Genomic DNA, 22,396 nt, shown 5'->3' with positions numbered 1-22,396 from the left:
CCCATTCCCAAGCACAGCTGTTTTACCATTAACCCTAAGATGCTTTTCTTTTTCTTTTTAAAAAACTGGGCCAGTCTTTCATCTGGCTTTCAAACTGCAATATGCTTCAGAGTCACCCAGAATGCTTTAAAAAATTATATCAGGCTTTGCTCCAGCCGATGAATAGGAAATTTCCACCTGGTGTCCAGGGACCACTATTTGTCTTAGCAGCCTCCTTCAGGCGGGTCCTCACACACTGTGAGTAAAACAACAGCACTTGACGGCATGACTCAAGTACCAGGATTGGTCTGTTTGTTTTGTAGTTGTTAAAAAGAATCTATATTTGTATATTAATATACTGATTACAAACTGAGAGTGGTACAATTAAAAGAATGAAGAAAGGAAATAATACTTGCCAAGAAAGAAAGTCTTCTTGGGATGAATTTTGTTGATCAGCCTCTTTGGACCATTTGGAGACACGTCACCTGACACACCCTGTCTAGACCCTGCCCCCTCGAGCATAGCAAGAATCTGGTGGAGAATTGGCGGAAAGCTCTGCTCTGTGTTTAGGAAAACTAGTGGAATTCCCTGGGTCCTCCAAGAGGACTTAGAATATTTTTTTCCTTGCTATTTTCAAAGGCTAAGGGCAATTGAACTATAGAGAGCTATTGTAAATGCCTTTGAGTCCTCAAAAGAGGTTAGTGTTCCTGGCTTCTGACTTGAGGTTTTGTAGGCTTTAATGCTGCCCACTTAACTTATGTCATGAGATGAATATTGACCCTTTCACCAAGAGAAATTTCTGGGTACTTTTTAAGTATTCTTGAGAAGCATGATGTTTTCCCTTCCCGGGTTTAGTATGGGTCAAGAAATGCAAGACCCTGTAAAAGAGCAACACATGCAAATGTAGGACTCGATGTCTGTGAGAGTAGGAGAGGGTGAAGCGACTGCTTCACCTCAGGGCTGCTGGCGGACACTGGAAGGTAAGAAGCAGAAGAAATTGGAGAGGCTGAGGCAGCAGACATGCAGAGCCCAGCAGTCATGCTGCACAGATGCTTAGGGTGTCAGCAGATGGGGAACTTGCTGGGGGAGGATGGAGTGCATTGTGTCGCACTGATAGGACATCAGTGAGGGACCATGCTTGTTGTAGAGTTTTGAACATTTCCTTTCTCTGAAAGCAAATACAGATTAACAGGATTAACAGGATAGCATCTTGTAAGGGAAATGGCAGGGGAGAAGGAGTCAGGTAGGGGAGTTCATTAGAAAGCTTCTTTCAGTGGTTCAGGCAGGACTTTGAGTCCTGAGGTTTTAGATTAGGACGGTGAAAACCTACAGAAGATGTGGAAGGGCCTGACCCTACAGTGCCTTTGCTAACAGAGAGCAGAAGGAGACACTCACATTTGCTGACGCTGCGCACATGGGAATCTGGGCATGGAGTTGAGTGTCTTTAGCGTAGGATGAGAGTCCCAGGGGACCCTGTGGCCACCTTACCCTCTGCTGCTGGCGGTGCACATGGTTCTACTCTTTTCCTTTTCCTCCCTTGCATCTCGTGGCTTCCCTACTAGGACCTCACAAGGAAGACCACTCCATGGGAACATTTTGCTTAGGATAGCAAAAGGAATTCTTGTTAATGAGGTTTGTGCTTTCCAGAGTACAACCTTTGGAAATCTGTGCCGCGTTAATAGGTTACAAAGCGGTGCAGTCGAGGTGAGAGTCCTGTGGTCAAGGGAATTTGGAAAATACCGTGAGAGAATTAGTTTTCTTTTTTTCTTTTCATACGGTAACAAATGCACTGCCTCGGGGCTGGGGAGATGGCTCAGTTGGTAATGCGCTGATGTGAAACCGGGACAACCCAGTCTTGGTTCCCAACCCCTAAGAAAAAAGCTAGGCATGGTGCCAGATGCCTGTCATCCCAGCACTGGGGAGGCTGAGACAGGATCCCTTGAGCTCGCTGGTCAGGTAGGCTAGCCAGTTCAGTGAGTTCCAGATTCAATGACTGTCTGTAAGACAGGGTGGAGAGTGATTAAAAAAAAGCAACTAAATACTGACCTCTGGGTTCTTCACGCACATCCACATATGTGCACGTGAACATGCACACATGCCTGAGCATCACAATATACCTGCACCACACACACACACACACACACACACACACACACACACACACACACACACACGCAGAGTGTTACTTATCATAGAGGGTAGATTGTAGCATGTCCCAAGCTTACTGAATCATGGCCTCCTTTTGGAAGGAACACCCCAGGGGAAAAGGAATGCAGACCATATGCTTAGAGAAATTCAGCACTGGGAAGGACATCTTAGAAATAGGCCTCTCGATGCGAGCAGTTTGTGTGGAATGGAGAGAAACAAGAGGCTGGGATTTGGGTCTGGAGTCTACAAACTGACAACCTGGGGCAAGTCATTGGGTTCCTCTCAACCCCAGTATCTGTAGTTTTTTTTCTCCCTTAATATTATATGACTCTTCAAGGTCCTTTCAGGAGGTCTGAGATCATGTGTATATCCAGAAGAAGGAGTGATCTGTGATTTTTCTGCTCTGTAATAACCGGTAGCGGAAACAGGAAGGAGAGCAATGGGGACAGTGACAAGACGATGAGCAAGATGTGGTTTGAGCCCCTAAGCTGATTATACGGTTGGGCCCGACACTGCTGGCTGGTATGGCAGAGACAAAGGGAGTCTGTAGCTTGTTCCCAGACCTCTGTCACACCACGGCGTCATGTGCTGCATGGGACAGCATCCTAGATGCTAAGGCAATGCTCATTCCCAGTGGTCACTCACACTGATTCGGCTTTTCTATGGAGGTGCTGTGTGACTTTGGATAAATCAGCCTTCTGGATTTGGGTTCTTCATCTGACTTATGTTTGGGTCAGAGTCCCTGATGTTCTGTGAGAAAGAACTGTTTTTAAATGGTTTCAAGTCGTTCGTGGAAGCTATGAAGGGTACATAGGTATTTTCCTCACCTGATACAAGTGAACCCTAAGAATGTTCTTGGCTTTCTCCTTCTTAGGTCTTCTCATCCGCTTCAAATGTCTATGCCTACCTTAGGTAGTTGATTAATACATGTATGAATGGCCTCAGACTCACCAGACTGCCAGGCTCAAGACTGCCAGGCTCGATTTTGTGTCTCTTTGCATGCAATGTCTTTTTATCTCCATAGGAAACCTAATTGTTTATATCCAACCTTTCTTTATGAACACATCCTTCCTTTTGTTTTCCCAGCTTCTGATCTCAGGCAGGCTAAGAGCTCAGGCTTCTGGGACTTCCTCCTTTGTTCTCCTGTCACTAATCACAGGCCCACTCTCACCTATGTCTACATTATTATTATATTCTATATTATTTCTTGCCTCTGATTCTGTCACTACCATGGGTCAGGCTCTATGTAACCACATATGCTCCCTGTCTCTCTTTTAAAGACATTCACATGCCAGCCCCAGCCCCACAGTGTTTCCCATAGCCTTTGCCTGAACCACTCAGGCTGTCAGCATTCACAGTCCTGTCCCCACCTTGACCGCCTTCCAGCTCTCTCCATTACTTGTTCCTGGCTTCTAGCCAACCATTTATTGATCTTTTCAGCTCATAACCTGTCTATCCAGATTGATCACGTCTCAACCTTTTATTCTATTCTTTTTGCCCAACCACGTCCTAGTAATATCTCAAGAGTTAGCTTAAACAACACCTTCACTCTCCATTAGCAAACCCTCTATCCTGTCCGGTGCCTCTCAGGGACAGTCACAATCTTGGCAAGACTTTGAAGATAATAGCTTTAGAACTACAGAAACCCCATACATAAAGACAATGAAGTGGAACTCTGACTTATGGCCTTGGCTGGGTCTTACTCTCTTCCAAAATGCTTTTCTTCTCTTAAGCCTTGGGCTTCAAATCTGTATTACAATATCTTCAATAAAACCCAAACCCTGTTCCATACTGGCTTGACCTGACATTATTTGCTGCCACTTACTTGAGTTGAGGTCCCTAAAAGATGAAAGGAAGTCCCTCGGCTGCTAGGGACGACAGCATAGTGCTTTATCTTCTTATCTGTCACTGACGATGTGTGCAGAATTTACTGTCTGAGGGATCCACTGGAAACCTAGTTAATTGTATGAGTTGGGGCGTCCTTTGCTTTCTAAATCAGGGAAGTTGTAAGCCAACAGGATCACCCATTTGCCATCTTTGTGCTGCAGGGAAGTAGCTTTCAGAAGCAGGACCTTGCTCTCCCCTCATGTCAACATGATGCTGAGGAGAGAGTATGTCTAAAGAGGGGTTTCTATTTGTGAACAGTCCTGTGCCCAGGTCCTAAGGCATGTTTAGTAATAAGTCCTGTCATAGAAAGACAGGAGTCTAAGGCGAAGTTTAGCTGTTTCTCAGAGCTGGAAGATTTCAGCCGTGTGATTTGTTAGGAAACCAGAAGATGGAGAACGCTGTCTTTAGCTACATAGCATTCTGTAACCCCTCCGACCCATGTATGTGTGTGTACTCAGATTCATTCAGCGAGACTCAGTGGATCGGTGGAAGAGAGGCAGCTACACAAAAGGATGACTTAGAATTTGCCCTAACTTGTAAAATAGAGGAACCAAGGGAAGTACACAGTTTGGTGCCATTTGATCTCATAAACTTAAACTTAAATCTGTACATTCATACCAAACACACATGTGTGCATGCGTGCCTCTCTCTCTCTCTCTCTCTCTCTCTCTCTCTCTCTGTATGTATGTATGTATGTATGTATGTATATATATATATATATATATATATATATATATATATATATATATATATATTCCTAGAAAACAATTCACAATAGATAAGCAGTTGCATCCAGCATCCAGGGCAGAGGATGATAGTCTGAGATGCACATGAGACTTTCTGTAACATGGGATGCTATATGGGATCCCTTTAAGTTCTCCACATGACAGTTATTTTCAGGACAGTGCCAAGACGTCTCTTGCTTTCTCCCTCCTCTCTTTCTGCTGTGAGTACCTGGAAGAGCTTTCCAGAGGTTAACTGGCATGTGATACTACAACAAATTGAATCCAGAAGCAGATATGATAATCCAGCTATTTTTGATGAAGCCAGATGTTTGGGATATCAAAAGTGTAAAATGATGTTGTTCTTCTCATAATGCTTCCTGGGAAGAATTTATTATTTTTTGTAGCATTTAATATTTTTGTTAACATAATTGTCACCAAGGAGTATGCAATAATTTTAAATGCTGTTTTAATTTATAAATCAGTCAATATCAGGAGATAGACTTGAAACCCCCTAGAGGTTGTCTGGGATGTGTCCAATCCCATCAGAGGCCTGGGATGCTTGGGGTCTCTGCTGTGTACTGTGGATGGAGCAGCAAAGAAGGAACAAAATGGGAATGAAGCAAAACTGCAATAAAATCTTGCTTTTCTTTCCCCTTCCCCTCAAGGGAAAGCTACAAGTGGCCTGGCATTTGATGCTCTAGAACATTCTGAGGCTCGTTGCTTCACTTCTAAAGAAACTGAAATAATTGAGGAGGAGCAGGGGCCCTCTGTTTTGGAGGATTCCGTTCTACAGAGAATGTTCTGCGCTCATTGATGTAAGTAGTCGCTCGTTGGAGCTCTGTTGTCACATGGGATTGGAAGTCAGGGTGTGGCTCATGTTGAAACTCATCTATCTTGGTTAAAGTTGGGCTTACCCACCCGAGCACTCCTGGGAATGTTGGATTCCTGGGTGTGGTTTCTAATATTACAATCTTAGTAATTTTTATAAGTTGCTTTCTTTCAACAATAATTTGAAGTGACTCACAAGAAAATGATACTGAGGACCACCAAAACTGGGATCCAGGGCAGTCATCTGTACTAGTTTTGGAAGAGTAAATAACTGAAATACATACCTCAGAGATGCTGCAGATTTACACACGGACTCAGGACTTGAGGCATAAAGAGAAGCGTGCTACATTGCAGAGATTTCCCCGAGAGTTTCCTCATTTGCCAGATGTAGCTTCTGGTCATGGAACCTTCTCATTTCACACTTTGGACAGGTCAGAGTTCACCAGCGAATCTAACAGCACGGAAGCGTCACAGATCTGAGACCTTTCTAGCACAGGGCTCACTGACATCGGAATCATGTCTCTTTGAAGCCTGCAGTTATATCTCTAGGACCTAGCCCAGGAGCTGGCGAATGCTCAGTGAAGACTCAGAGCCTTGACTTAGACCTCATTCTGAGACCTTCCCACCCCGGAGCTCACTGAACTAAGATGCCCCAAGTGTCTTCACCTCATGAGGAGGCTGCTCAGTAGGGATGGCCTTAGACTTGCCTGTATCCCATACAGTCTCTGGAATATTGTTGAGTGTGTGAACGGCTGAGCAAAGCATGGCCAACTTTGGAGTGAGTGATTCCCGAGTACAGGGAAAATTCAATGCCTCTCCTGTTGACCCTAGAAGATTTCTTCTGTTTCAGGGATTCTTGAGTATGCACACTTTCCTGTTTCTGATCAAAGGAACTCCTCAGTATTTGTTGCCTCCCTTGTGATGATGTCATGGTTTAATGACGTTTTTCCACAGATTGCCACACCAGTCTTCCTCCTGCTCTCTTTTCCTTTCTTTCTTTGATAAACTCTTAACAGGAGTCTTCACAGGGGATGGATGTTTCAGAACAAGTCATTCATAGCTATGCTTAACCACTAATCAGAAGTTATTGTGGGCTTTCTCTATTCCAATAGGTTTTTCTGGAGTTATTTGTCTGTGAATCATTCTGCTCTACCTTCCAGAGACTATGATTGTAGTCCTACTTCCTCTTCCCCATCTGAAATAACCACTTCCAGGAGCCATTATTTCACTATCGAAGGCATGTCCTAAATAGCTCAGTGACATGAGACTTGGTTTGGGTCATGTGTGTCACCCCCCCACCCCAATCTCTTTCATGGTGTTGAAACTAGGAGCTATCTCAAGTACATTGGCCCCTTCAGATATAAGCCCTTTTTGTCACCAAGTTCTTTTGAGCTGCCAGAAACAATAAGAGAGCTAGTGTTATTTGTTGTGTGTGTGGTGGGGGGAGGTTATGGCTGGGGAATGAGGATAGAGAAGGACAATGGGGAAGTTAGAATCAGGAGAGAGGACAGAGTGAAAATGGAAGACATGGGGAGAAAGTGAGCAGATAGAGGAAGAGAGAGGACAGGTGAGAGGAAGACAAGCTGACCAATTATACCTGAAAGACCACAGTCCTGAGACAGTTGACAGCATCTCCCTGGGAGCTCTAAATCCACTGTGGACCAGGCTCTGTGCTATGAAGCCTGCACATTGACCACGTAAGCAAGCAGAGCACAAGGAGTTTAATCGCCCAGGGCTGCAGTTAACGTCTGCTGTCAGAGCCCACCATGTAAGCCTGTCAGAAAGCAGGTGGCCGCCCAGGTTAAGCCTGGAGCTCCAGATGACCTATGGCCCACTCTTCTTCCTGCGTGTTTCAGGTCAGAGGCTGAGGTCATGGTACTCATAGGTAACTGAGCACTGTTTTTTTTTTTTTTTCCTTTTTTCTTTTTTTTCAGAGCTGGGGACCGAACCCAGGGTCTTGCGCTCGCTAGGCAAGCGCTCTTCCGCTGAGCTAAATCCCCAACCCCGTCTGATCACTGTTAAGCTCTAAGCAGACTGAAACAGTTGTGTCCTTTCTGGTTGAGAACTCTGCCAACGAGAATTTCCCCTTGAGTTTTCAATTTCAGCTTGATTTTCCATCAGAACTTCAATGCTCTTTCCTATCAGAGAGGCGTAGCATGGCCTGTCTCTGACTCATCTGTGATGGGACACAGTGGTCCCACATGTCCTAGAAGATATGTGCTCTGGGACATGAAGACAGCACTGGCTGGGGTGTTGGAAGTGGCAACCGTGAAGGTTGAATAGAAACAAACCGAGGAGCCATGTGTTGGCTACCGAGTAAGTTATGGCTGATGTAAATGAGGCTCTGCGATCATACAGATGGAGAGTTAGTTGTATCAGGGTTAGTTTAGAAAAGGCGCAGCTTAAATAATTAGAGGACCCACAGCTACCATAAGTGTGCTGCCAGGGAGTGCCGAGTGGACTAGAAATGGAGGCAAGCAAATCCGTCAGAGGGAAATGGAAGTAAAACATACCCAGGTTGACTTAGACATTTCTGGATGAACAGTGCTCCAGCAATGCTACCAAACGCATCAGCTTGGGGCAGATGCCAGCACCATAAGCAAAGCACTGGCGTCTGGGGGCCAGTAGGCTCTGTTGTTGCTGAGATTCAGGAACTCGGAATGATATTTTCACTTAGTAAAACAGGAACAGTGGTATTGAATGTCTGAGATGATCTAGGAATTGTGGACGTGGTTGGAAGGGAAAGAAGTAGAACTGTGTTAGAGACAATCCTAGCTAAGCTATTCATGGGCAAAAATGAGGAGAGAGAGAGACAGAGAGAGACAGAGAGAGAGAGAGACAGACAGAGACAGAGACACAGAGATGGACAGAGACAGATAGAGAGAGGGAGAGAGACAGAGAGATAGAGAGATGGAGATGGAGACAGTGAGGGAGGAAAAGAGAGAAAGAGAGAAACACAGAAACAGAGACAGAGAGAGATAGACAGGGAGAGGGAGGGAGACAGAGAGATAGAGATATAGAGATGGAGAGGGTGAGGGAGGGGGGAGGGAGGGGAGAGAGAGACAGAGAGAGAGAGAGACAGAGAGAGACATACAGACAGACAGAGAAGGAGACACTGAGACAGAAAGAGACAGATAGACAGGGAGAGGGAGAGAGACAGAGAGAGAGATGGAGACAGTGAGGGAGGAAGAGAGAGAGAGAGAGAGAGAGAGAGAGAGATGCTCAGGAGGGTAGTAGAGATAGAAAGAAGGTGACAATGACATTTGTTTCTGAATATTATAGAAGAAATGCCCTAAGATTGAAAGGCATGGAGCTGGAGTTAAACCTCGGAGCTAGGAAGAAATCCAACACGTAGAAGGGAGGGTATGATCAGTTGTTATTGTTGGAGCTGACGTGGGCCATAAGGACACAGAGAGACCTGGCTGGGCACGTGAGGTGGAGAAGAGAGAGGAAATAGCAGTCTACTTGGAGCAGAGGGAGGGTGGAGGAGTGGTGGATAAGGTTGCAGAGGAGAAGAGCTAACAGAGGGGCAGAGCCCTGACTGCTGACTGGGGTAAGACATCTGGATGGCATGTTGGGAACTCAGCATTTGTACTGTCCTTGCTCTGATGGGGAGGGGGACTTCACCTCTAGAGTTCTTCATTCCTGATGTCTGTCTTGTTGCGTGAAGGTGCTCTGAATGAGGTATCATAAAAGTTAAATTTCAAGGTAAAGAGTATACTCGGGGGCCAAAAAAACATATGCACATGGCCTATTTTGAGCCAGTGTTTTCTAAGATTTCAATCTGTTAGTTTTGCTTTGATCTTTAAGAATCAGCCACAAACTCTGTTGCTCTCTGAGCAGAACATGGGCTGCTAGCGAGACATATTGTTTTCATAGTTTCAACTCTCTGTCTTATAAGTTTTCATATCATATTAAATATTTGAGCTCCAATCTGTGGGCGGTGGAGGATAATGTTAAGCATCCCTTGCTGGCAATGTTCACTGAATTGCTACTGGAGCCTGAATCTAATCGAAGTCCCTGCTTCCCTGGGGGCACAGGGCTCCTGTTTCCTTCCCTCACATAGATGGTAGGGGTTGAACCGAGAAGAAATTATGAGCAGAAGTGTGTTTGGGCTTGGTGGGTAAAAGCATCTGCCACAAAAGCATGGTGACCTGAGTTTGATCCGCAGACCTTACCGTGGGAGGAGAGAACTGACTCCTCAAAGTTACCCTCTGATTTTCACAAGTGTGCTGAGGTATGTGTATGCATGTGTGCGTGCGTGTGTGCATGTGTGTGTGTGTGTGCATGTGTGTGTGTGTATGTGTGTGTGCACTCACACACCCACAGTCCTTACCTGGGCTCATCATCACCTGTGTTTTCCATTGGAGAAGCAGTGTTGGTCCACACCCACTTTTGGTCTAGCCTCTGCGCAGCCAGATTCAGATGTTTCCTTCTTTTAATTTCCTGGGAAAAATCCCACCACCTGCGTCTTATTTGGGGCTTTTGAACTGTGAGATGATGACACCCACAGTTCCTAGAATAGCTGCATGTGTACGCCAAGCATAGGAGATGGCGCACAACCACGGAAGACAGGAATTAGGGCAAGGAAGAGCAGAGGGGCTGGGACCAGGCATCTGCTGCACAAACTCACAGCGGAATCCGGAGGTTGTGGGAGGAGGAGGAGGCAGGGCCCCGCTGAGTCATTTTAGCATGTGGGTACTCTTCTCTGATCTGCAAACCGTGAGGGTCCTGGCCTGGCTTTTCTTCAAGAACAAAATTTCAAAGGAGGCAGACATAGGAGGAAGCAGAGTTCCTTGGAGCCCAAGAGGTTCTGTGTGGGATTCTTCGGGGAATCTGTAACAGCCCTGGGAGTTTAAATTCCTCCCCCACCCCCACCCCGTCTGCATAGCTTAGCATTCACATGAGTTTTTGAGACAGTAGAGTAGGAAGTCTTTCTTCACTTCAGTTCTAGAATCTGACTTGTGTCTTGCCAATTCTCAGAGATTATGGGATGAGTTAGAGCTTCTTGCTTGGAAAGCTACATGACATCTTCCAGGGAGCCCTCAGGGAATTCCTTAAAATATTTAACTTTCCTTATTTCCGCTTTAGTGCTCAAGAAGACCATATATATATATATATGTATATATATATATATATATATATATATATTTAAACCACACACACACACACACACACACACAGAAAATACTAGACCTCTGCTCCCATGTAGGTGTCAAAGACGTGGTGTAGTTTTTTGAGTGATGTTATGGGATGTTTTGCTGTAGGAAGACTTGATTTCATTACACTGTGTAAGAAAGACTGGAGCTGCAGGTACCTGAGTGGAAAGCCCAGTGAGAAAGTGAAGAAGCAGGGGGGCTGCAGCCTAACAATGCCAAGCAGAGAGAGAGGAAGAGGCTCAGCCTACACTGGAGTGTGGTGGCTGCAGTAACTCTGGGGGAAGGAGAAACAGCCTACTATGGCTACAGAACAAGTGACAGTGACTGCATCCAAGGGAAGACAATGGGGAAAAGCACAGGCCACTTGGATCAGGGGAAACACCATTAATCTTTTGTTGTTGTTGTTGCAAAATCGTACTTTCCGAAGTCTTGGGCAAGGATGCAGAAGTCTCAGGATGAGCACTTGGATGCTGTGCTAGGAAATGCGCAGTGGAATTCCCCTCCATAAATCCTAGAATTGGAGAGGTTGGGATGGGCTCTGAGAAAAGGAAGGAGATGTAACACTGCCCAGAAGACAGCAGAACATGGGGATGGGAAGAGTAGCCAAGGAGTGAGAGATAAAGTTAATTCAACCATTCCTCCCTCGCTATGAACTAACTTCATGGAGATTTTTCTTTTCTTAAACATGGGGAGTATTTATTAATTAATAAAACCCTATTAAAATGGAAGTTACTTTCATTCAATAAAATCTCCTATTCTTTCTGATCCTAAAATCGCATAATTATTTAATATATTAAATAATAAAAAGTAGAAATCAACCAGACAAGATCGAGTGACCTTAAAAAATATCCATTACTGTTTAAGAATTTTAGTTTTATGAAAACACCAAGTGATTACCCTAAAAGGAGCCGGCTTTATACATAAATACACTTATTACAACATTTTGTATATATAAAAAGGGAATAATGTAAGTTGCCGATTTTGAGGTCAAAATTTTACGTGTTTGATAAACCTTTCAGGGATGGTCTCTTGGAATGTGAGATAACGAGACAATCTTTGTAATTTGAGAGGAAATAAAAACAGAAGTTACAAAGTTATACAAAAAGTGCAAAGTCAATGCATGTGCATCCCCAAATGTTGATGTTCTACTTCGGTTTCCCATTGAGATAATAAAACACCATGAGAGAGAGCAACTTGTAGAGGAAAGGATGTATTTAGCTTACCGGTTAGAGTCTATCACTGAGGGAAGCCAGGACCGGAGCACAGGGCAGGAACCTGGAGGCAGGCACTAAAGCAGATGCCTTGGAGGGATGCTGCTTGTCGCTTTGTTCCCAGGCCCACGCTCAACTCCCAGTTTTATACCTCAGAGGACCACCTGGAAGGGCACTGCTCACAAGGTGCTAGGCCCTCCAGCACCAATTAGCAATCAAGAAAAAGTCCCCAGACATCCCCAGGCCAACGTGATGGAGGTAATTCTTCAATCGAGGATCCTTCTTGGGTGCGTCGAGAACAGCCCTCCCAGTGACGTCTGTTTGCTTCCAGAGGAGGGTTAGGGGTGCATCTTTGGTTCTTTACATAATCAGACTGTCATAAATGTGCATGGATTATTTTTTTGTCTGAGACAAGGATTATCTAACCCTATACAACTTTTGAAGAAGGGAAGATGTTATGAAAGTATCCTTTATCCCTCTAGAGAGAATGCTTAAAAATCCTGGGAATTTTCTTCTTTTTTTCATATTCTGAGGATTTGAAACATCTTCCTTGCTGAAAGTTAAATTCTTTCCACATATCAATCCAATCCTAGCTGAACAACAACAGCAGCAGCAGCAGCAGCAACAACAACAACAACAACAACAACAACAACAAGAACAAGAAGCAGGGTTTATACTTATGCTCTGCTCAAATCTATTGGATGCTCTGTGACTTCCATGAAAAACATAGTCCACACTGCTTGGCTTGCTGGCCATAGTGGGAATCGAATCCCAGGGGATCTTAGTTCCCTCCCTCTGTTCGTTGTCTTTCAGATTTGCTATTTCCACCATGTTCCCTTATTGGAACTTGCACTTGCTCCTGGGGACAGCGTGTCCCGAGGGCATGTGTTAAGCGCTGTGCTCCAGTACTAATTACATCATGACCAGGTTCGCTCATCTGCATGATCTGGGAGATCAGTTCCTTCTCAGACAATGTGCGTCAGGGAATCTGAGGGCATTCACCAAGTTGCCCAATGGTTTCACAGCTGATCCAGCCGTGTTTCCAGCTTCCCCATCCATACCTACTCACGGGCTATGACTACCTGGAGTGACGTTTCCCTCCCTTCCACCTTTCAAACACCATACTTCCTGAGTCACGTCCCATTTCCTTCTTAATCTGTCCCCAGTGGCTTCAATTAACAGTGGCCATGTGCGAAAATTTGACCACTCACATAGACTGTTTTTCTTTTTTTAAATTTAAAACCATAGCACATGCCAAGAATATAGCAGACAATAAAACTTGGATTAGAATTCAGCACCAAATTGGGTAGGAGGACTTAATTAAATGGTTTTTAGGACAGAGATTCGAGGTCTTTAAATCTTTCATCTCGTTAGCAGCACAGATGACTGAATTTCTTGTTCGTCTTTCTGGAGCCAAAGACTGTGCAAACACATGGTGGGCGTTCCTTAAGTGTTTGTAAGATGAATGGATGAGCAGAAAAGGACAGACAGCTTTAATGGCACAGGGGTGTTGTGGACTATGGATTCCAGCCATAGTGGGCTGGGTGATGGGTCACCGTTTAGACTTCGTAGTGTTCATCTTTAAGCACCACGTAGTTAGTTCTTCCTGCTGTTTAAAAGTGTGTATGTGTGTGTGTGTGTGAGTGTGTGTGTGAGTGTGTGTGAGTGTGAGTGTGTGTGAGTGCGTGTGTGTATGAGTGTGTGTGCGTGAGTGTGTGTGTGAGTGTGTGTGTGTGTGAGTGCATGTGTGTGTGTGCATGTGTGTGTGTGTGTGTGTGTGTGTGTGTGTGTGTGTGTGTGTGAAGACTTAGCAGATAAGAATGCTTCCCTTTTGGTGATACACACTTGTGAGCTCAAGTCCTAAAGACCATTTAATTAAGTCCTCCTACTTTGGAGACTGAGGAGGAGGGATCACAGGCTTAAGGCCTGTGTGGGCTACAGAGCAAGTTCAAGACCAGCCTGGATACACTAACAAACCCCTTTCTCAAAATACAAAGTAAAAGGGAGATTGGGGAAATAGCTCTATGGTAGAGTACTTGTCTAGCTTGCTTGACAACCTGGTTTGATCATCAGTGCTGATTCTTGTCTGAGGGAGTGTGGATGTATCCTCTGGTACATGACTGCGGCTGGAGACCTGACACTTCACAGTATTTCACTCCCCTTAGGGTTTTGGTTGTTTGTGTTGAAAAATCCCAAAGTCACTGTCATAGGAACCTTAGCCCACCACTTAAACATTATATAATGTGAATTCTCTTCCTAGGCATCTCTTCTAATGCTGCTTGCCTTGACCTTACAGTTCCTAGCATGACTCTTCCCAAAAGTTACAAAGATTATAGCTATGTGTACATACGCTATTTTAAAAATAGAACCATCTCTGCCTCCCTTTCCCTCTCCAAATCAACTATCATTTGAAAGAAAGCAAAACTACTTACTGTTTGAGTGAACTATAACTTATCACTTGTCACCATCAACTGGTGATCTGTGATTACAAACATCGTTCTGTGGCCTCCTTATGCGTGTACGCCCATAAGCCTTGGGGAAGAAGTGACTTATTGACAAGTTGTTTGAGCACTTACTACTCTTCTGACTCACCGACACTGTGGGGAAGGAGGGCAGAGATTGTTACTTTAGTTACAGATGAAGAAAACACAGTAAATATGTGGGAGGAGGAGCCTGCTTGATACACAAACAGACTCGTAGCTCGATTGCACCAGATCCAGATTTCCTGATGATTTAAATAGTCGCTGAGCCCTCCTTTGATCTCACTCCAACAAAACCACAAAAGATTTTATTGAATAAATCCAAAACCATGCAGAGAGGGGTGGACCAGTAAGAAGACGCTTGCATTAAATCATGTTTAAAAAATATATACAACCCCTCCCCCACCAATCTCAAGGCCAAATGAAAGACACAGTTAGGAGCAAATACATTAGTGGTGAGAGGGGCCAGTGTGGGCTGACTTATCTTTTAACTAGTGACTGTCCCTTTGGCAATGTCTCCAATGTGGTAGGCAAAGGGCATGAGCCTGGCTTAGGTTGCATAGGAACAGCAGGAGAATTGTCAAAGGATGTGCACACTAATAAAGCCACCATTCACACCCCTGAGGGAAGGGTTTTAGGGGGTCTGTAGGCAGGTGGTTAGGATCAGCTCTAATGGGCACTTTTCTCAGTTCCCTACCGGAAATACCAGCTTTGTTATTAAAGTTCACAGATGCACTGAGTGGTCACTCACCGGAGACCAAGCATGATCACTCAGAGGTCAAGAGCACCGGAGGGAGGGTAGACAAAAGGAGAACAATTCAGTGTGGACACGGTGGGAAAATCTTAGGGAGCCTGGGGTGGGACTAGGGATGTGGGTGAGTCACGAACCTTGGGTACAAATTTAAAGATGCCCAAAGTAAAAAGAAAATCAGAAATCAAGATAAACACCGCTTTAACTTAGTATATCAATCGGCAGCTAACAAGCTGTGGCCAAAAGCCTGTTTGTAAGTAAGATTTTGTAGGAAAAGCCATTGGGAGTGACAGGTCAGTAGTAGGAGAGTCACGCTTATGCCCTGATATTTAAAATTCTGAGAAAGGCCCCCGAATGTGAGACTCAGGAAACCTTAGCCTGTGATCTATGAGAAAGTATTTCTGAAGAAAAAGAACAATGGACTTGATTATTTTTGCAAGTTAGTTGTCTAGTGATTTTATAATGCGTCACCAGAAACTGAGTGTTTAAGGAAACTTACAGAGGTCACAAATCTGGGGAAAATGCAAGGTCAAGATGTAAGCAGAGCCAAGGTTGCTCTGGGGGTCCCAGGGAGGTAGCCCCCCTCCACCATCTGGCTTCTTCTCATGCCTCCTGAACCCATCCAGTCTTCCCTGTGTGGTCACCTGGCCTCCTCCCTGTGTTTGTCTATTTTCTCTTATAAAGATCCATTGAATAGTATCTACTGCAAAAGGTGAAAGGTCAGAACATCTACCACATCCCTACATGCATAGCAGGTCCTAAGTGTAGGCAGAGTCAGGACTTGAACGAATCCTTCTTGAGGTGGAGGGCACACTCAACCTGCTCACTATTAGGTAGGGACATTTCGCTTCATGCAGAAACCTATGCTTGGCTTGCAGGAGTGGTGATGGATCGGGGAAACAGACCTTCCAGGATTTAAATGCCTATCGAAATGGAGGGTAGGCCCATTGGGGTGCTTCCCTTCCAGTCTCAATAATTGACATGAAGGACCCAGGATTCTGTGAGATCTTGTTTCAAGTACTCAGTTGATAATGGTAGGGAGGCATTTATACTAAATTATGCATTTCTCCTGTTATTTTTCTTTGAGTGCAAACAATTTATTAAATTATTTTTATTACGACTCAGTGTAATAACATTCAGAATTGGTTTTTTTTAATGTAAACTCACCAGCTGGCATAAAATGTCCTCTGTCAAATCTGCTACCTTGGCTTTTAGTTCACAATATGTGGCTTTTGCACCTGGGAGGCTGGTTCAAGCTTCTAGAAACAGTTTGCCTTCTTAAAATGCCTCACGGTCTTCCTGCAACCTCATTTATATAAATGATTTGCTTTCTGAAAGGATTTGTAGCAGAAAGGTAAAATTGAACTCACCGTAGCTTAATTCAGTTTTTTTTCCTTACTGCAAACTGCAAATAAGCAGAATCCAAATAAATCTATAATTTTAAAAACTATTTAGGGAACTAAAATGCTCTAGAATTTGGATTAGGTAAATGCAGGGAGGATATGTTGGGTTTCCCATCTCGGGAAATTTACTTACATGCCCAACATTTATTTACTAGTGTTAAGTCTGGGCTTGTTCAGTGACAGCGGGGTGAGTGGGATGACGTAAGGGTCTTCAAATCTGAGAGCCCAAGGTGAAAGAATTGAAGTGGGGACTGTCCATGATTTCTGAAAGAAAAGATTATACATTTATTTTTAAACTGTAGACAAAACTTAGCATTTCCTCCAATAAATAGAAATCAAAGGCATTTCGTACCGTATTTTAGTGCTAAACTTTGAGGAAGCACTCACTGGGGCTTAAAACTTGTAGTATTAGGTCCTTGGCTGGATCTTGTTAAATAGGTTACCCACATCTTGCCTGTACAGTGCATAGTTCTGATTTTTTAATTGCAGTTCAATTTAATTGATTTTCTTTGTAGTCTCATACTCTTTACGTATTTAACCATATCGTTCATAGCAAAGGTTCTGTGTCTTCATTAGACTGCAAGAAGTGAGCATGGTAGGTAGCCATTAGCTCCCAGTAGCTCCTTAGAAAGGTCTTCCCCTGAAGTGGTTCACTTCCTCTAGCAAGGCTCCTAAAAGTTCCTTACCTTTCTCCTGGAGCTGGACCAAGTGTTCAAACATGTGGACCTGAAGGGGACTTTCATCCTCTAAACCATAGCTCCCTCAAGTTTGTAAGCTCCGACACTGATTCTCTCTGAGTAAAACGTATCCTCTTCGATGAGTATCTCCTCTATCCTGTCTGTGAAGATGAATGGAGAGAACTTAGCTGTGCATGGCTGGGGTCAGAGCTTGGAAGATGTGATCTAGACTCAGTGGCACTGGCGGGGAAGAAGAGTTTATAAGGTGCCCTTCTGTGTCCTTCCATGGTTTCTGACTTACTTCCCCAGAATTCCTTGTGCTTGAGGGTTGCTCTTCCCCACCCTCTCTTTACTTCCTTGCTTAGAAGCTTTCTGGTCTCATAATACTCTCTCTCTCTCTCTCTCTCTCTCTCTCTCTCTCTCTCTCTCTCTCTCTCTCTGTTTCTCTTTCTCTGCCTCTTTCTCTGTCTATCTCTGTCTCTCTGTCTCTGTCTCTCTCTCTGTCTCTCTCTCTCTCTGTCACACACACACACACACACACACACACACACACACACACACCCCTCACTACGACATTTTTTGGACTTTAGTTAATCCCAGATGTAGTCAAGTTGACAACCCAGAATTGCCATCACAACCAACAACTTGGCTAACGAATCAGAAGACTTCAAAGGATACTGGCAGAAGTCAGCTGTGCTGATGCCCCTCACTCTTGCTTTGGACAAGAGCAGAATTCTGGCTTCTTCTATCATCTGCTGATACTGGCTCACACGATTAGGAGGGTTAGGCAGCTTCTCCCTGCTTTGCCAGAACCAAGTGGTTATGTTAGCGGAGGAGTGGGAACACTAATTTTAGGGATTTGACTCTGGTACAAAGCCCGAGGGTGTGATGTTGCTTTTTCCCTTTGGCCCTAGTAAACATCTTATGCTTGGTATGGTGGTTGAAATGCTGGACTGAGTCTTTGATTTGAGTGCCAGGAGGTTCACAGTAAATGAGAGGTGTGGGCTCTCAGGGAAGAGTGGCTGTGGCTTGACCTCTCTGCTCCCTGTCAATACACACACACACACACACACACACACACACACACACACACACACACACGTGTTCTGCAATGCAGGTGTGCATCATGGAGAGGTGGTCTCTAGAGCTGAGAGAGCTGCCATGAGAAATGGGCTGAGGTGTGGGTACAGGGAGGCAGGGGGAACAGGACCAAGAATGATCTTTTAGCTCCTGCCATCCCATAATCCCAGCTTTCCCACTTCTGTCCTTATTTGTGCCACAATCAGGACACATTAATTTAGTGTCAGGCCAGGTGCAGGGCTGTTATAGTTCGGTAGTGTTCTAGACACATGTGAACTTTACCCTTTGTAGCTTAATTATTGAGCAATTTGAATGAATGCCAACTGATCAAATCATTAACACCTGCCAAGTGCGTGGCTGTGATAGAGAAAGTGGGGAGTGGCCTAGAGGAGTCAACTCTGGAGGCAGTGACAAATTGCCAATACTACCCTGGAGTCAAATCTTTTAAGCGCCCTCTTTTCTTCCTCCAAGTCCCCTTTCTTGCCCTTCTCAGGCTGCCCAAGATTTCTGGCCCTTCTTTTCAAAGGTCTCTCTCACAGACCAGCCTCTTTGGCCTGAAAGTTCCCTCAGGCGCTTGTCTTGGATCAGCAACTGCTGGCTGGACACCTGTGTCAAAGGTAGAAACAGTGAAGAAATCACTCTCCAATGTGCACATGTGCAGCTAAGTGTCTGATGTCATAGCATTCCGTGGGGGCAGTTCCTCTTTGTCTTAGTTAGGGTTTCAACTGCAGTGATAAAGCAGTGTGACCAAAGGAAACTCGGGGAGAAAAGGGTTTTGTTTTTTTTTCATTGTGTGGTTCCACAATGCAGTCCATCATCCAAGGAAGGCAGAGCAGGGACTCAAGGAAGGAACCAGGAGGCAGGAGCTGAGGGCCATAAGCGGATGCTGCTTGTGGTCTTGCTTTCCATGGCTTACTCATCCGTTTTTCTTACACCATCCAAAACTACGGGTCCAGAAATGGCACCGCCCACCACGGGCTGGGTCCTCCCATTCAATCATTAATCCAGAAAATGCCCCACCGACTGGCCTACAGTCTGGTGGAGGCCTTTTCTCAACTGAGATTCCTCTTTACAGAGGAATCTAACTTGTGTCAACTTGACAAAAACAAAACAAAAAACAAAAACAAAAACAAAAAAAAAAAAACAACAAAACCCCAAAACCACTAGCTCGGACACTCCTAATACCCTGCATCTTTGCTTTTACGACTGATTATGCACTATATTTCGATGACCAAATGCTTGTGTGAAAGCGCCTTCAATGTGGTGAGGTTTATTTTGTTCAGGGCTTAAGTAGCAAGCCAATACTCCAGTGAGTGAGTAGTAAGGAAGGCATGCTGGCAGGTGGCTCTGTGGTGGCAGTTGCTTGATTCAATCCCAGTGGATCTGGTGGCAGAACTAGAGCAGGAAGTAGGGCCAGGCTAGAAACCTCAAGGCCCACTCTCTCTCAGGGACCCATTCCAAGGCTAGCCCCCATCTCTCAGAGGTTCTAAGACATCCCCAAACAGTGTCATCAGTTGGTGACCAAGTGTGCAAACATACAAGCCCAAGGGGAGACATTTCATATCTAAACCATAGGATTTGTCTTTCTTCACACACACACACACACACACACACACACACACACACACACACACACTGCACGTGTGCCATTTATGCTAAACGAATAGACATAATTTGTATATATTCTTTAGTTTATTAATCAGATCAACATTTCAATGATGTTTCTAAAGAAAAGATTTAGGTAAATCTACATCCAGTCTGTCATTATAATGAGAGATGAACTGCTTTTAGCCTTTACTTTTACTCTGTGTGTATGTGATTACAAGGCACGCTTGCCTTGACACAGGAGTGTAGACCAGATGACAATCCTTGGTGTCAGCCTTTGCATTCTATCTTCTTTAGACAAGGTCTCTTCTGCTGTTTCTCATGGCATACACATGACTAGCTGGCCCCCAAGTTCTAGGACTTCCCCTCTTAGTCTTCTCTCTTGCCACAAGAGGGGCTACGCCACTGGCGTCTTTGAGTTCTGGAGGATTCCAGGGCAGGCTCCCACTCTTGCTCAGCAAAATTTTTACCCCAGCCCAAGAAGATTCCTTCCACCAGTATACAGCCTGTTCTTATAAAGGTGTGCTGTGCTGGTGGGTTTATGTGAAAGTTTGCCGTGGGCCTGATCTCAGGGCCTCTTTGTCCTGTGGAATGACCAGGCTCGGAGACATGTAAACCTCAGAGATGAGCTCATGGGAGCGATTTCTGTAATGAAAATAGCGATGGGAGGGTGTGCCGGGGACTTCAGGTTCGCAGAGTGTAATTAGGACCTTTCTCAAATCACTGCCCACTATAATTTCATTGTTACATAAATTCTTTAATTATGGGCTCTAATAGTCCAGTCTAGTTCTGTAATTAGACATGAGGACATTAATTTCAGAGACATAACAATCAGCTCAAATGCACTTCTAAATTCTTTCCCATATTCTACCTTACAAGGAAAATTAATACACCATAAAAATTTGTGCATGGAAAAAGCTTTCCTGAGGGCAGCTGCGAGGAGCTTGGGGGTGTTTTCACACAAGAGGAATGGATTCAGGGAGGACATGAGATCCTTACCTTGGCTCCGTTTCCCTACAGATTGTCTGCCTTGTTTCTGATAGGCCCAGTTGGTCAGAGAAGAACTCTTCGATTCATATTGAATCTGTATCTCATGACCAGCAAACTTAGTGACATCAAAACTTGATGAACCACGCGGAAAGGAAAGAACAGTTAGGGCAACTGCGCCCATGTGCAAATAAAAATCCTGCCGACCTCATGAAGCTGAGGCTTTGCAGCAAGTCACAAGGGAAACTAAAGGGCCTGTTTCATCTACATCATCTACATATGCGCCCATTCCCCCAACTGTCATCTAGCCTGCCCAGACTCCAGTGACCCCTTTAAACTATGCAACTAACTTTTTTCTTTTAAAGCTTCCACCTGTGAGGGGGAACGAGCAGTATTTGTGTCTGGCCTGTTCTTTATTAATGTCCTCCAGTTCTATCTATCCAGGTTACCTCAGATGACAGGGTTTCTTTCCCATGGAAGAGTATTCTATTGCATACATGTACTACATTTTCTTTATCCATTCTTTCTCCAGTGGACATTGGGGCTCCATTTCTTGGCTGTTGGGCTGCAATCCACAGGTATAGTGTCTGAACACACACTGGTTTCCTTTTCCTTTTTTTTCTTTGTATGGGTACCCAGTAGAGAGATAACTCAATCATGAGGTAGTTCTGGTTTTAGTTTTTGGTTTTTTAGTATTTTGGTTTTTTATTCAGTATTTGAATTATCTATTGTTCTTATATGTTTTGATATATAATTTTTTTTACTCACATCTGTGAAATAGGACTATAGTCTAATTTATTCATTATATTATGCATATTTCTGGACTTTACATTTTCTCTTTTGTCTTCTGACTTTTGTCTTTGATATGACCCCAGACTTCAGTGCCCAAGACCTTCACGTTGCCAATGCCAGTGGTCAGTTCCACTCTTATCTGACTGATTTTGCAGATGCCATTTGAAATAACTCTTCAGCCGTTTTAGATTAGTTTCTTTTCTTGTGAGGTTTCACTGTGATTTTCTTTCTCCCTTCTTGACTGCTCGTGTGCCCTATGTTGTCTACTTCTCATATCCTAAATCTTAAAGTCTTTTTTTTTTTAATCTTTATTAACTTGGGTATTTCTTATTTACATTTCCATTGTTATTCCCTTTCCCGGTTTCCAGGCCAACATCCCCCTAACCTCTCCCCCTCTCCCTCTATATGGTTGTTCCCCTCCCCACCCTCCCCCATTACTGCCCTCCCCCCAACAATCCCATTCACTGGGGGTTCAGTCTTGGCAGGACCCAGGGCTTCCCCTTCCACTGTTGCTCTTACTAGGATATTCATTGCTACCTATGAGGTCAGAGTCCAGGGTCAGTCCATGTATAGTCTTTGGGTGGCTTAGTCCCTGGAAGCTCTGGCTGGTTGTCCTGGTTTTAGTTTTTTAGGGACTTCTGTGGTATTTCCATATTTTATCAGTTTTTGTAAGCACATAGTTTA

The 22,396-nt window shown here is 44.4% G+C and overlaps 1 protein-coding gene across 6 annotated transcripts in view; it reads left to right on the top strand.

Annotated features, from left to right (window-relative positions):
* Positions 1-22,396, top strand: part of Ddr2 (discoidin domain receptor tyrosine kinase 2) — a 124,663-nt gene that overhangs the window by 14,966 nt on the left and 87,301 nt on the right. For all 6 annotated transcript variants that reach the window (NM_001443623.1, NM_001443622.1, NM_001443624.1 and 3 more), the window contains 1 exon segment: positions 5,405-5,554. The gene's annotated coding sequence lies outside the window, so the exon portion shown is untranslated.

This window comes from Rattus norvegicus, chromosome 13 (assembly GCF_021556685.1).
Source record: "Rattus norvegicus strain SHRSP/BbbUtx chromosome 13, alternate assembly SHRSP_T2T, whole genome shotgun sequence".
NCBI classification, from domain to species: Eukaryota; Metazoa; Chordata; class Mammalia; order Rodentia; family Muridae; genus Rattus; species Rattus norvegicus.
The sequence above is the reverse complement of the archived record's forward strand: the minus strand, read 5'-3'. Positions and strand labels throughout refer to the sequence as shown.